Below are 14,546 nucleotides of genomic sequence, written 5' to 3' on the forward strand. Positions count from 1 at the left end.
GACACGGGAGAAAGGATTGACTCTGCTTCTGACGCCGGAGGTAGAGACGCAGAACCAGACGCTTCCACCGCCATCGACACGCGAGCAAGAGCCGTCTTCGATTTCACCGCCGGTGCCGGTGCAACAGGATCAAAAGGAGCGTCTCCCTTCGCCGCCGGCGCTGGCACAGCAGAGCCTTCTGCTCCCGCCGCTGCCAGAGCAAGATCAGTTGCCTTCGCTTTTGGCGCCGTCGTTGACGCAGCAAAGCCAGACGCCGCCGCCTCCTCCTCCGCCTCCGGGGCTCTACAAATGTTCGGAGTGCGGCAAAACGTTCTCTTCGTACCAGGCCCTCGGGGGACACAAGACCAGCCACCGGAAGCGCCCGGCGCCGAAACAAGCCGGCACCACCACCGCTCCGCCCCCGGCGGCGGTAACACGAAGAGGAGGAGAAGGTAACGAAAGGCCTCACAAGTGTTCGGTGTGCCCCAAGTCGTTTCCGACGGGGCAGGCTCTAGGCGGGCACATGAGGTGCCACTACGAGGACAAACGACAGACCACGGCGAGGAGCGCGGTGGCAACGCCGTCGTCCTCGTTGACGGAGTGCTCAACGGCGAAGGGACTGGGAATCGACCTCAACCAGCCAGCTACATTGGAAGTGTATTGGATCAAGGAAGAGGCGGCGGTGAGCTCCCGGCCACCGGTTGGCGCCCATCTGCCTCTTCAGTTCTTTGGTTTCGTTTGAGGACACGATTGATTTGACGAGTTCAGTAGTTAAACCTATTAATTAGTAGTCATTAATACATTTAGATATGCTAATTAGTAATTATCTTATGAGTTTGATTCAACATTTCCTTTTCCTTGTAATTAATTACTTCAAACTGTTCAATAAATGAAATTATCCTAAATAAAATTATTTCTTTCGGTTTCTCAGAAATAAGTGATTAACCAAATAAATCTCCCATTTATGAATCACATAAATTAACATCCGGGCAATAGTGTCTTTTAATTTCGAGTCTTATCCCTAGTACTATGGTTCCACGGTAGGATATGCAGATTGTCACTCAGCTATTCATTGTTCGATTTCTAGTTATGGTGTATTTACAAGAATTTTTCTTTAAATGGGACATACAATCAAAGGATGTTCGACTTCTAAATTGACCGTCGAGCGCGCTTTCCGATTTACCTTGGTGACCGATGAAAATTTTCTATGGAATTCATCTGGTCACCTCAGGGATAGTCAATAAGACTAATTAGGTTTATTATTACTTTTTAATTTAGAGTCTCAATTTTGATAAATTAACATATTTTTTTTAACTAAGTTAATCTAAGAACGCTAGGTTAATGAGTCATAATATTATGAGTAATTTCTAATTTATTTTGATGGTGACAAAAGAATTTCCTAAAATTGGATTGGTCATAATTAGTTGGCATAATTTATTTTAATACATATTGATCTCGTTCGGAAGTTGAATCGAATGGAGGAAGATGATGACGAGGGTAAGGATGTTGACGAGAAGAGGACCTGGATCTAGGGCTTGCAGAAGCATTACAAACTTTTCGCCTTTCGACAGATGGGGGGAGGGGGTGAGTGAGGGCCGCTAATAATACTCACAAGTCTGCACACGCACAGAGAGATCACAAGGGAGTGTTAGAGCGAGAATCAGGGAAAAAGTATCTGGCGTAGGTCCTCCGACGCTCAAGTCAGGAGCAGCACAAAGCGAAAAGTGTAAAAAGAAGATGAATAGTAGTACTGTAGAAGATGCATATGTGTGCGTACATGGCTAACAGAAAGGACCTCCCTTTTTATACTATCTCTTAGAACCTCCGCAATTATAAGACATCAGAGAATGTTGGGTGTCAGGGTATGTCGGATGATAGATGAAGTACGGCGGATTTCTATTGGGTAGAAGAAGGTTCCACATTATGCATGTGGCAAAGTATCGGAAATTCCCTGGCGAATAATCGTTATTTTCTAACAAGTTGTTATGATTCCCTAGCAGTATTGTTTCCTGACAGTAGTCTGATCGGCACTGGGGTCGTCCGGGAGTAGACTGGGGTAGTGCCCAGGAGAAATAGGGGGATAGAGCCCTGGGGGTTCGACCAGCTAAGAAGCTAACCAGGAGTAGACTGGGGCAGTGCCCCAAAGAAATGAGAGAACTGAGCCCTGGGGGCCCTACTAGCTAAGAAGCTGACCGGGAGTAAACTAGGGAGGTGTCCTAAAGAAATGAGGGGATTGAACCCTGGGAGCCCGACCAGCTAAGAAGCCGACCGGGAGTAAACTAGGGCGGTGCCCTGGAGAAATAAGAGGACTAAGCCCTAGGGGTCCGACAAGCTAAGAAACCGATCGGGAGTAGACTAGAGCGGTGTACAAGAGAAATGAGGGAACTGAGCCCTAAGAGCCTAACCAGATAAGAAGTCGATCGAGAGTATATTGAGAGTCATGCTTATGAGGTGGGAGAGCCAAGTCCTAGAGGAACTTCTGGCCTTGACTGTTGCTTCCCTTTTTGGACCAAGCCATGAACTTCCCGACCTTGACTATCATCTCTTATTGACTTTTGACCGTTATGTCACCTTGACTATTGACCTCTTAATATTACCGAGACCCTCCATTATATGGCATATCATAAGTCTTTCCTTCAAGTCTAGTCGAAGAAGACTCATGACGGACTAACTAGACTCGAGTTCTAGCACCTTACCATTATTTGGCTGGGCGCTAATTTAAATGGATTTGCTCCAAACAACTAATCATGTTGTCATTTTCAAAGAAACGCCTATTCGTTGTTTTTAAATACAAGGTAGGCTACTGACAATAGTGTATCAGAGTAATGATTTGCTCGTCTCTATAAGTACCCCGTGGTAGTTTTGATGTGGTAACCAAGTTAAGTTAGGTCATGTATATTTGATCCTTGTGTCTAAGTGTGCAGGAGTTTAGGAACACAAGAAGTTGAGCGGAAAATGTAGCTAGTGAGAAGGATGATATGGAAAAAGGAGCCAACAGGCTCGGTGCATCCAAGGGACGAGATAATGCGAAAGAATACACCGGTGGACAAGAAGGGTGTGCACGACGTTCGAGGGACGAGAAGCCGGGGAGAAAGCCTGCTTGAGGAGAAGGTCGGAGTTGGGTTCGGGTGAGCTCAACTCCAGTTAGCCGGAGAATTACCCACATAAAGAGATCAACTATTGAGCTAATTTTACCTTGTGGAAGGCGCCTTCGTCCATGGGTTGGAAGGCACTTTCAATGTTTCATGGAAGGCGCCTTCCAGTCTTTGAAGGCACCTTCTTTAGCCGTTATCTGAGGATAAAGTTTTATCCTCGGGAGATAGAATTTATCTAATGGAAGGTGCCTTGGACTATTTTAAAGGCCCCTTCAAACTGCGGATAACATTTTTCAAGGGCTATAAAAAGACCTCGAACCTAGGAAATATTCAACAACTCTTGTATTAATTTCTTAGTTTATTTCAGAGCATCCAATGAGTGTAAGAGACTTCTCCGCTTTCAAAAAAAGAGATTTTATAGTGCTTTTCATTTACCTTGGATTAACAACCACCTATGTTATAACCAAGTAATTCTCTGTCTCTTTTATTTTATTAGTTGTTCAATTGCTTTAATTTAATTGTGCTACTAATCCGAGTTAAAATATGGAGAAAAAGTTCATTTTATTTGACAGATAATTAACCCCCCTCCTGTCGGTCTAGCTGCGCCTACAAATGGTATCAGAGTCCAACCGTTTCAGAAGAACTAACCGCTGACTAAAGTACAAAGAGAATGGCCGGACCTAGCATCTACCCATCTAAGTTTGAGGGGGGAGTTCACGATATGGAAGAAACATATGGAGGTATTTTTTTAAAATTAATTTTGAATTACTTTTAATAATCAAATATGGTTTTATAGCCCCCAAAGATCAACAAGGAGCAGAAAAAGAGGAATACCAGTGGACCAAAAAAGAACAAGCCGACTTCGTAGTAATGGACGAGCTGAGTTCCACCTGCTGAGCATACTTCCACCCCAGGAAGTTAGTCGAATCGAAGCTTACAAATCAATAAAAGATCTTTAGGAGAAGTTCCTAGAGCTACAAGAAGGAATGCCCGAAGCAAAGTTTGCAAGACGGAACCTGATCCGGAACCAAATCAGCAACCTCCAGATGGAAGAAGGCGAATTGATTGCTCATCTATATGGAAGAATCAAGGAGCTAATCACTAGATTAACAAACCCCAGACAAATACTAACTAATCAGGGCGTGTAAAGGTATGCTTTAAATGCACTCCCGAGAACACCGGAATGAACATCTATAGTAGATTCCTACTATATCTCTAAAGACCGCGAGGTAAGTACACTAAGAAACCTTTTTTTTCTACTTTCGAATTACACGAGTCTCGGTGTGCAAGACAAAGAAAGGGACCAAGTCAAAACCTAGCACTGCAAGCTCAGAAGAGCGAACCAGATTCAAAGTCATCTATTGACGAAGACGAAGCAACTTTCATGGTATGAAAACTCTCTAAGTTTTTTAAATTTAACAAATTTAAAAAGTCACAAGCCAAGAAGTTTATTCCTGGAAACAAAAAGTAAGGTGCTATAATTATCAAGAAGAAAGGCACATCAAGGATGATTGCCCAAAATTGAAAAAGAAGAGGAAAAACAAAGGGCCAAGCAAACCAAAGCACAAAAATCTGAAGGTAACATGGGACGAGTCATCATCAGAGTCCGAATCGGAGGAGAATGTCAGACTAGCTTTTATATTGAGTCACTAAGAGGAAAGTATTGATGAAAGGGAAGCTACATCCGAGGAAGCAACAGTGAAGGGGAGCTTCCAACTTCGAACATGATATGGTAAGTGAGGTATGTTTTCTACCTCCTGATTAATTTTATTCTAGAATAACATTAATGACTAAATCTTTATATAAACTAAAATTTAAAATAATAATTTAAAGAAGGAAAATGTGGATTTGAAAAGAAAATTAGCTAATGCATGCCCACTAGAATTATTTGATAAACTCAAAAATGAAAATGATAAATTAAAAAAATAAATAGAATCTTTGAAAAATAACTATGCAGGCTCGACTCCAAAAAATTCATGAAATTTAAATTTTAGAAATTACAGACGTCTCAATTGGTATATCAGAAACTATAGGTGTCAAATTAAAAAATCTCTAGAAATTATGTTCCACCAAAATTCTTGATTAATCCAGTAGAAAATAATTTATATTAGATTCTCAAATCATGCCTAATATAATTTAAGTTAATCTTATGCATGCTTTAAGTTTTATCTTCCGTATTATTTAAACAAAGTATTTAATGTCTACTGTTCGTATTTTGAGTTGAAAATTTTTATTATATTATATGATTTGATCTATAAATAGAAAATTATTGAAATTTTTTTTATTGTTAAATTATTTTCTATGAATTTATTAACAAAAATAGTATTTTAAAAATTAAAAATATTTTATAAACTTATTTTGAAAACTTTTATTTTTGTTTGATAGAACATAATGTCTTCTATCATAATAAAAGTTTTAGATTTTTTCAAATTTTATCTGAATTATTATAAATTATTTTATAAAAATTTAATTTTTAATATTAAAAATTTAGAAAAATAGAAATTCTGGAACTTTAATTTTTTTAATATTCAACAATCTATTTTTCATATCTAGAAAATTTTAAAAGAATTTTCAGAATTAAAAAATATTTTTAAGATTTATCTTCAAAAATTCAATTATTTTGATAAAATAAATAAATTCTGTTCGGTAAACTAATTTTTTTCTATGAAAATTTTTCTACTCATATAGATTATTCAGTTTATATTTGACAAAAAGTTATAGAAACCAAAAACTAATTTTTTAAATTATTTTTTAAAATAGAAGATTAATTAGTAAAAATAGAATATTTTTAAAAATTATTTCTGAAAAATATTCGCTTACTAATAGTTCCTGTTATGTAATCCTGAAAAATATATAAATTTTTATAATAGTTTATTTTTTTTATTTTTTTTTGATGTGATCAAAAGAGGAGAAATAGGTACAAGTTAAGGGAGAGTAAGGACATTTTTTCCTATGTATGAATTTTGCAATTTTATTAACTTGCTCAATTCATTGCATTGTAATATTTTATTCTAATTGCAACTTCATTACTTCTTTACATAATTATGTTATTACTTTTTGTTTAACCCTAACTTTAACTTGGGTTGATGCACATCAAAAGGGGAAGATTGTAAATATCCCGTGGAAGTTTTGTTGTGGTCAACCAAGTTAAGTTAGGTCCTGTGTATTTGATTCTTGTGTCTAAGTGTGTAGGAGCTTAGGAACACAAGAAGTCGAGCAAAAATATATCTAGCGAGAAGGATGACACGAAAAAAGAAGCTGACGGGCTCGGTGCATCCGAGGAATGAAATGCTGAGGAAGAGTACACCGATGGACGAGCAGGATGTGAGCGGGGTTCGAGGGACGAGAAGCCGGAGAGGAAGCCTGTTTGAGGAGAAGGTCGAAGTTGGGTTTGGGTGAACTCCGGTTAGCCGGAGAATCGCCATGCAAAGAGATTAACTATTGAGTTGATTTTGCCTTGTGGAAGACACCTTCTATGGGCTGAAAGACGCCTTCTAACCTTTTAAGGCATCTTCCCTAACCGTTATCCAAAGATAAAGTTTTATCTTCAGGAGATAAAATTTATCTAATGGAAGGAGCCTTGGTCTACTTTGAAGGCGCCTTCAAGCTACGGATAATATTTTTCACGGGCTATAAAAAGACCCCTGGACCTAGGAAATATTCAACAACTCCTGTATTGATTTCCTAGTTTATTTCTGAGTGTCAATGAGTGTAAGATGCTTTTCCGTCTTTAACGAAGGAGATTTTCTAGTGTTTTTCATTTACCTTGGATTAACAACCACTTAGGTTATAACCAAGTAATTTTCTGCCTCTTTTATTTATTAGTTGTTCAATTGCTTTAATTTAATTGTGCTACTAATCTGAGTAAAAGTAATTTTTATTTGACAGACAATTCACCCCCTCTTGCTGGTCTACTTATGCCTATAGTCTCACCCATCATAAATATCATTTTATATGCGACCACCACGTGTCCTACCAACTCCATTCTGAGGTGATGGCCAATGCACACCTTTTCACACGAGTTCCGACGATAATTCACCACCTTTAATTTTATAGCTACCCTTAATAGGACTGTTTCGATCACACGGTTCATGTTTCTGAGCATCCCAGGATCCTAGTTTATAAACCCTAAGTGTTGTGGGGAATAACCTATTTGCGCTTTATCTTCTTCAACCTTCGGCTCCTATGATCATCTGTGCTTCCTTTTATGTGGCCTTCCTAGTAAGTATTTATTCTTGACCCTTCTCTTTTCTTTGCTCTTCTCTTTTTCTTTTTTTTTGCTTCTTGATGATGGCTCAAGAAACCCTCGCCCCTTAGTATGTCACCTTTTATTCTGATTTCATAACTATGACCTTGAGTTGGCTAGACTGAACCTAGAGATCCCCAAAACCTTTCACCTTTGCATTTCTAGCCATCAAGACCACCCTCATCGCACTCCTCTTGGCTTCGTCATTTTTTTTATGGATCAGCTTCACGTTGGTCTACGATTTCTCATTCCCTAGTTCTTTTCCCACTTAAGTCAGTATTTCCATGTTACCCTTTCTCAGTTTGTGCCTAATGCCTTTCATGCTATGTGTTGAATGGTAATTGTGTGTCGTCTGTACAATATCCCCTCATCTCTTTCACCATTTTTATTATCTTAAGAAGTCAGAGCCTGGGGTCTTTATGGTTTAGTCTCGTCCCAAGACAATGTTCTTTAAGAACATGCCCTCTTTTAATAAGGGATGAAAATCTTATTTCTTCTTTATTCAAGCACTTGAACCCATCTTTTAGCCAATCGAGTGGCGATCTGATCTCCCCTCCTCATCTGAGTTAGGGGACCATCAACATGAGCCTATATGCGATGTTGCTTCAAAAAAGTTGATAGACGTGCAGTTCCTCCTGCTATCCTTGCTACGAGAAAGCCTCCTCCATGTATTTGGGCTGAGTCCCGTCCACACAATCCTTCCTTCTGTTGGTGTGATTTGTACTAACAGTCTAACTCGGGTTTTGATGAATGACAACTGAGTTAAGTTAGGTTCCTTTGTGATCTAAGTACTTTACCAAGCGTGAAAGAATTGATGAATCTGGAGGACCATACACCAGTCTGAAATCTAACTAGGTCTACGGGATCGAATAGCTGGTGCAAAATCCATATAGGTCAATGGGCTGACCTGATGTATGGTAGGAAGTCTTGTGGACAACCGAGAGAAATCCAGTTGGGTTTGCGGACCTAACAACTAGCATTAAGACCTGGTAGGTCATGAGGCTAGTCAACCGACTGTAAATTAGTAAGTAAAGATAAGTCACTAGTGGAGAGTGACTAGGTGAGGATGCGTCCCGATTATGGGATAATAGGCGTCGATCCAGTTTAGGTCCATTTCGGATCCATAAACTAAGACCTTAACTAGATCCTAGTCTCAGGAGAGACAGAGTCTAATTATTATTCAGTATCATTATGCTAATACTTGTCTTACATGTTATTATTGAGTCTATGGGACTAACATGTTTTGTAGGGCAAGAAGAGCATAAAAAGCCTCAAATGAACAGTACCCAAGACGCCTTCTAGGGGATGGAAGACACCTTCAAGCACTGAAGGTGCCTTGACACTGTTCATAGAAGGCACCTTCAATGTATGTAAGGCGGCTTCTGCAGGATAAGAATCAGACCTCATCGCGGATAAGGGCCAGTTTGTTCGAGATCAAATTTGTTGGGTTGGAGGTACCTTCAAGGCCTTTGAAGGCGTTTTCCACAGCCTTTATAAGAGCTTCTCAACCTAAGCTTCTACAACAAACTTCCATACAATCTTATACACATCTATTTAAGGTTCTAACTGCTCCAGCTTCCTGCATGACTCTGTTATGATGTTGTTGCATCTTACTATTGCTGAGGAGTCGACCGACACCGAGCCTAAGACAATCTTCGAAGGTGTTGGGTAACAAACTTGTAATCTGTGTACTTAATTATTTACAAAAGGATAAGTGCAGTGTGTTGCACTTGTTTCGTCTTTCTATATACCCTCTTCTAGAGGTATTGGAAAAGGTATTTTAGTGAATTACCCATCAATAGGTTCGCGGAACCTGTGCCTTGGAGTAAAAGTCACCGAAGACTCCGAACTAAGTAAAACCGAACGCGTGCTCTTTTACTTGCTTTTTTATTTTGTTTTCTTATTTAGTTTTTCGCTGCGCACTTTGTTCTTAAAAATGAAAAAGATTTTTTTAAAAAAACCACATGATTTACCCCCTCCCTCTCATGTGTGACTCGATCCAATTCCTTCTCCCTTCGATAAGCTCAGGTAACTTAGCTCTTACGTCCTCATTGATTAAGGTCCTTTCTTTTTTCACAAAGACATCATGCTTAAGGCCTACTCTCTCAACTCCTCTAAACTGAAAAAATGTACTAAAATGACGAGGGCAGGTTATATTGATCGACCGGGAGGCTTAACCGGTTGACTCTTCCGAAGGGGCCTCCCATGATCAAGCAGGTAGCAGTGCCACGCCTGCTAGCGAGGAAGTGATGGCTGGCAAGCCCCTACCATCCCCGAAGATACTCCAGTTGTGGACCCTGAGCGGCCCTTACGACTCCAACGCAAGAGGCGACGAGTTACCCCTTCGATGCAGTCTTCTTTAAAGTGGTCATCTTCGACTCGTCTGCTCGCTAGGGGTTCTACTCCAATCCAAGAAATTACTTCCTCTTCCCTTAGGCTAGCTGCTCCCCTCCCCCATTCTCCTAGGACACAAGGGGGAATGACTTTGAGAATGAGCAGTTCACCTATCACTTCTATGCCTCAGGGGCCTTCTCCTTCAACAACCGTCTCAATCATGGAGGCTCCTCCCCCATCATCCAATCCTCCCAAAGGTTGCTTCCTATTCATGTCTATTTTCAATGTGCCTTCCCTCCAGGTTCTGGTTCTCGCTGGATCTGCTAATTCTTTGCATGCTTGTGGGTAGGTACGATTGAGAGGTATGCTAACAAAGGCCTAGAAGGGTGAGGCGAATAAAATCCTGAATTGCTCATGCTGGAGTTTGCAGATAGGTTCTCCCAACATCCCACTGTGGTGAGTTGCGATTGTTTTATCTTTGCATGTAAAATGTTGCTAATTATGCTCCTTTGTAGGCTTGGGCGAGTGGGCTAAGAGTGTCCCAGGCCGTTGCGCCGTTGCAATGAGAAAATGAGGCTTTGCGTGGGGATTCCATGGAGTCAGGCCCCTCCATGCCTATAGGCCAGATTTTTGACCTGACCGCCCCACAAGAAACTCCAATGTAGGCTGACCTACTTGCAGCCGTAGAGAAGAAAGCTCACAAATCTCAAGACAAGGCCAATGATGAAATGGAGAAAACATGGAAATTGGAGGCTGCTTTAAAGGCCAACGACAGTAGTCTTTGCTCAGAAAGCGCGCGGACGGTCCAAGCAATGGCTAATTTTGACTTGAAAACCCTTGAAGGCCAGGACCTTTCCACTAAACTAAAGGAGCAAGAAACTGCTCATGATTTGGCCCTAGTGACCTTGACGACAAAAGATGTTGAGTTGGTCGCCAGCGCTTTATGAGAAATCGACTGGCATCAACAAATGGGCATTCAAAGGACCACCTTGGAGTCCTTACGCGCTGAGTTAGAGGCTGCGAAATCTAAGGCGGTAACTTTTAAGTTAGAGCTAGCTAGGTCACAATCTGAGTTAATCAGATCCTAGGACAAGCTACCAAGCTACTGTGTAGGGAAGGATAGATGCTTTAAAGATAGGAAAATCGCTTACATTTTGTCCCCTAAATTCAGGTCCCAAGTTGGCGACATTATTAACCAGATGCTGTGCTATGGTGCCGAAGGGACCCTTACACAATTGCAGGAAGTAGGTCTACTAGTATCAGAACTGTTGGAAGATTTTTTGGACCTCAAGCGGCTCTTGAACGAGTGACCCGATGAAGTTTTCCCCACTTTTAAGTAGCCTTCTACAGCTTTTATTCCAAGCCCTAATGGAGTGCAGACCTAATGGGGTGTAGACTTTGTCAGGCATGTCGTTAACCTTTACTTTTATTTGCTATCCATCTGTATGCTATCTATTTTTGAGTGCTCATGACCAATTGCCTATCTCTAGGAGAGGGAGTCCAGGCCCCATCTCCTTGTATGCTAATCGGGTAAGGAGACCCGACTCTTCCTTACGAGGAATGTTATATGTCGCTCGGATAGTTGTATCCCTCTCGATTATGACCACTAATAGGGAAGTAAGTCACACGACCAGTCCCTATGTTAGTTGGATGGAGCCACGAGATATAAAATGTATATCTGACCAATCAGTGAGTGTTTTCCATGGATTGGGGTAATAGAAGATTGACAAGTAGCTGACTGGCTACTGAGTACTTCACCAATCTTGTTATTAACTAACCCGACCAGAGTAGTGGAACAGTTGCAGGCCAGCTCGAGAATAATCGTGGGAACCTTCACTCAGATGAGGGGATGATCGGTTATAGGGCGTTCAACCCTTATGAGGACCCGCTTGGCCCAAATGAGGGACTTCGACAGTCCTTGTGAAGCGTTGATAAACCAAAACCTAGTTGGATTAGTTAGACTACATATGTCATAAATGTAAGGCAAGACCCCAGAGTGGCGTGCTCACTATTTTTTCCTTTTACTGATGTCATAAATGTCTCATTTCCCACACTGCCATGTGTCCATCAAACTTACTTTCCATAGATAAGACAGCTGATATGTGATATTCTGTATGGATGACGACCTACCTACCCTCTAATTCAACAACCTTATTGATTAGCCCATTTTTTGATGTGATCGTGTGGTGTATCTGATGGCCCTGGTGCTGCTGATCTATTGAGGTGCTCGTATAGTGCATCACACCATATCGCTCTTTAAAATGACCTAACGACTTCTTTCATACGCTTGCACTTAGTCTTCCTTGCACCTCTTCACTTTCTTCCTTCGGCGACTTCAATCAAAACTTAGCTTTTGTCTGCTCTTAGTCTTCCCACATTCTTCCTTTTCTTGAGATTTTCTTGACTCAACTTTCTCCTCAACCTCAATCATGGACACCTTTGCTCTATAGTACACTTAGTTAGTCTTAGATTTCACCGCCGTCGACCTTGATGATCTCCATTTTACCTATGAGGTCCCTTACACCATTCATGTGATCATGCCCACTAAAAATGACCACCCCCTAGACCACCTACTGGCTATGTGACTTTCTTTAAAGAATAAATCCTTGCGGGCCTTCATTTTCCCATCCCTAGTTTCTTCTCCAACGCGAGTCAGTATTTTTGCATTCCGCTTTTCCAGTTTATTCCTAATTCCATTCGCATTCTGTGCGGAGCCACCATTCTCTTCCGCCTATATGAAATTCTCTTGATCCCATGCCTGTTTCAATGTTTCTCTGTTTCTCAATGCCAAATCGTTGGTATTTTTCGTTTTAAACCTAGCCTTAGGACATCCCTTTTTGACAGGATGCCTCTGTAGAGAAGGGATTGGAAGACTAAGTATTTTTTTTCCTTTGTTTCCTTCTCCCGTGGCTTGACCCACTAGATGCTTATCAATTCTCCTACCTGTGCCCACTCTAGGAGACTTTCACACAGAGTCAACATTCAAAAAGGCTTCAGAGCGGCTAATAGGCTTGAAGTTTGATATTTCTGAGTTATTTCAGGAGAGAATCCTACACATGTTTGGTATAAGTTCCCTTCCATCAGAAATGCCGCCCTCATTGAGGTAAGAAATTTTACTTTTTGATTTGCCCCTCTTTTTTTTCTTACTAACACATTTTCCTTGTAGCGGATACTCTATCTAAGGCCTCGATGCCTGGGCTTCTCCAGATGAACAATTTTGAAATAAATTAGAGAGGACAAGTTATTTTGGCTGAGCGATGATGTAAACTGTCAGTCTATCCTCCCGTCCAGGTAGCTTTGCAAGGTGTGCCCATCCATCATCCAGCTCCGGTGGCCCCACAAGGTCCCCCGCTCATCTGCCATCTTACTTTAGTAGCCCCGTAGGGTCCCTCGTCCTTCCACCATCCTACTCCAGCCACTTCGGAGTTGTCTATCTCAAATAAACCATTGACTTTATGTCGTAAAAGACCTCGATCACCTACTACAGCTGCCCCAGCTTCGGCTTGACCCGAGCAAAGGCCCTCTCTCATCCCTTCAGTCCCTCAAACAACTCCGACTGAGATTGATAGCCTGGTTATTGTTGGGCAAATAGGGCTCAAGGGGGCATCTGCACCTTCAACCGCCATTCGGGGAAAGCTTTGATGGAAGCTACTTGGCCTATACTAGAGGGCTCACGCCCTTTCCTTTTGACCGATCCTCCGACCCCCCATCTTCCACGCGCCCTCCTCATCCAACCATGCCTACCCCCGGTGCGTCGACTTCCTGACCTGCTATGTCCCATAAATTTCATTTCTCTATCGACATGCCCTCCCGGCAAGAGATGACCATTGTCCTTCTGCCTCACTCAGGGGTAGTAAAATTGAAGCGGTCAATGGCAAATGCCTGGATGGACTCGATAGAACAAATAAGTGCTAGCTCTATTCCTGGTCGAGTGGATGTGTTCTCTCAGGATGCCTTTGCGGTAAGCCCATAATTTTTCTACTTTAGTAAGTTGGGTTAGTGTGTTTCTAATTCTTTCTTTCACTAGGTTTTGACTTTCGAGCTAAACTTAAGCCAACTGCCAAGGACTTGTATCGTTATAATAAAATTCTAAAGGATCGTATAGCGGAGTTGGAATCTCATCCCTCTAATGTAATCCCAGATATACGTCGACTATAATTGGAGGCAGAGACTCTGATGAAACTAATTACTGAGAAGGAGAAAGCTCTGGGGGGAAGCTATACAGGCAACGAATCTCCATTAGACCAACAAAGAGAAGCTTGAAGCCCTCCTACAAACGACTGAGTCTAAACGCCAAGCGGAGATCACCATGAAGGAAAAAACTATGTCAGACTTAGCACAAAGGACTGTTGTACTGGACAACCTGAAAACATCCTATGCTTCTAAGGTAGCTTGCCTGACTAAGGAGCTCGAGTCCAAGGATAATATAATAATAGATCAGCAGAGGGACTTGAACTCCCGAGCTACCGAGTTAGAATCCCTGCAAGCCGAGTTGGATCAAACCAAGTCAGAGCTGAGAACCTTGAAGGCTGACTTGGAGGCTTATTAAGCGGGAGAAAATGAGTGCTTCAAGACTGGGCAAGCAGAATACCTTTGCTCGAGTGAGTTCGGACTACAATTTGATGATCATATTACACAAACACTCTCTTATGGAGTCGAAGGAGTGGTCAGCCAACTCAGGGAGGGGAATTATTTGACGGTTGATCCCCCCGAGGACTTCTTAGACCACCAGAGAATCATAGAATAAATGTCAAGTGATGTATTTTCTGAATTCAAATAATTAGCCTCTTTGTACCCTAATATTGCTAATGCCTTTTGGCCATGAAACATTGGCCTCTTTTATATGTTGTGTTTACTATTTTTGTCTGTGCTTCTATGCTATGTTCCATATT

Source organism: Zingiber officinale, chromosome 5A (genome assembly GCF_018446385.1).
Source record: "Zingiber officinale cultivar Zhangliang chromosome 5A, Zo_v1.1, whole genome shotgun sequence".
Classification (NCBI taxonomy): Eukaryota; Viridiplantae; Streptophyta; class Magnoliopsida; order Zingiberales; family Zingiberaceae; genus Zingiber; species Zingiber officinale.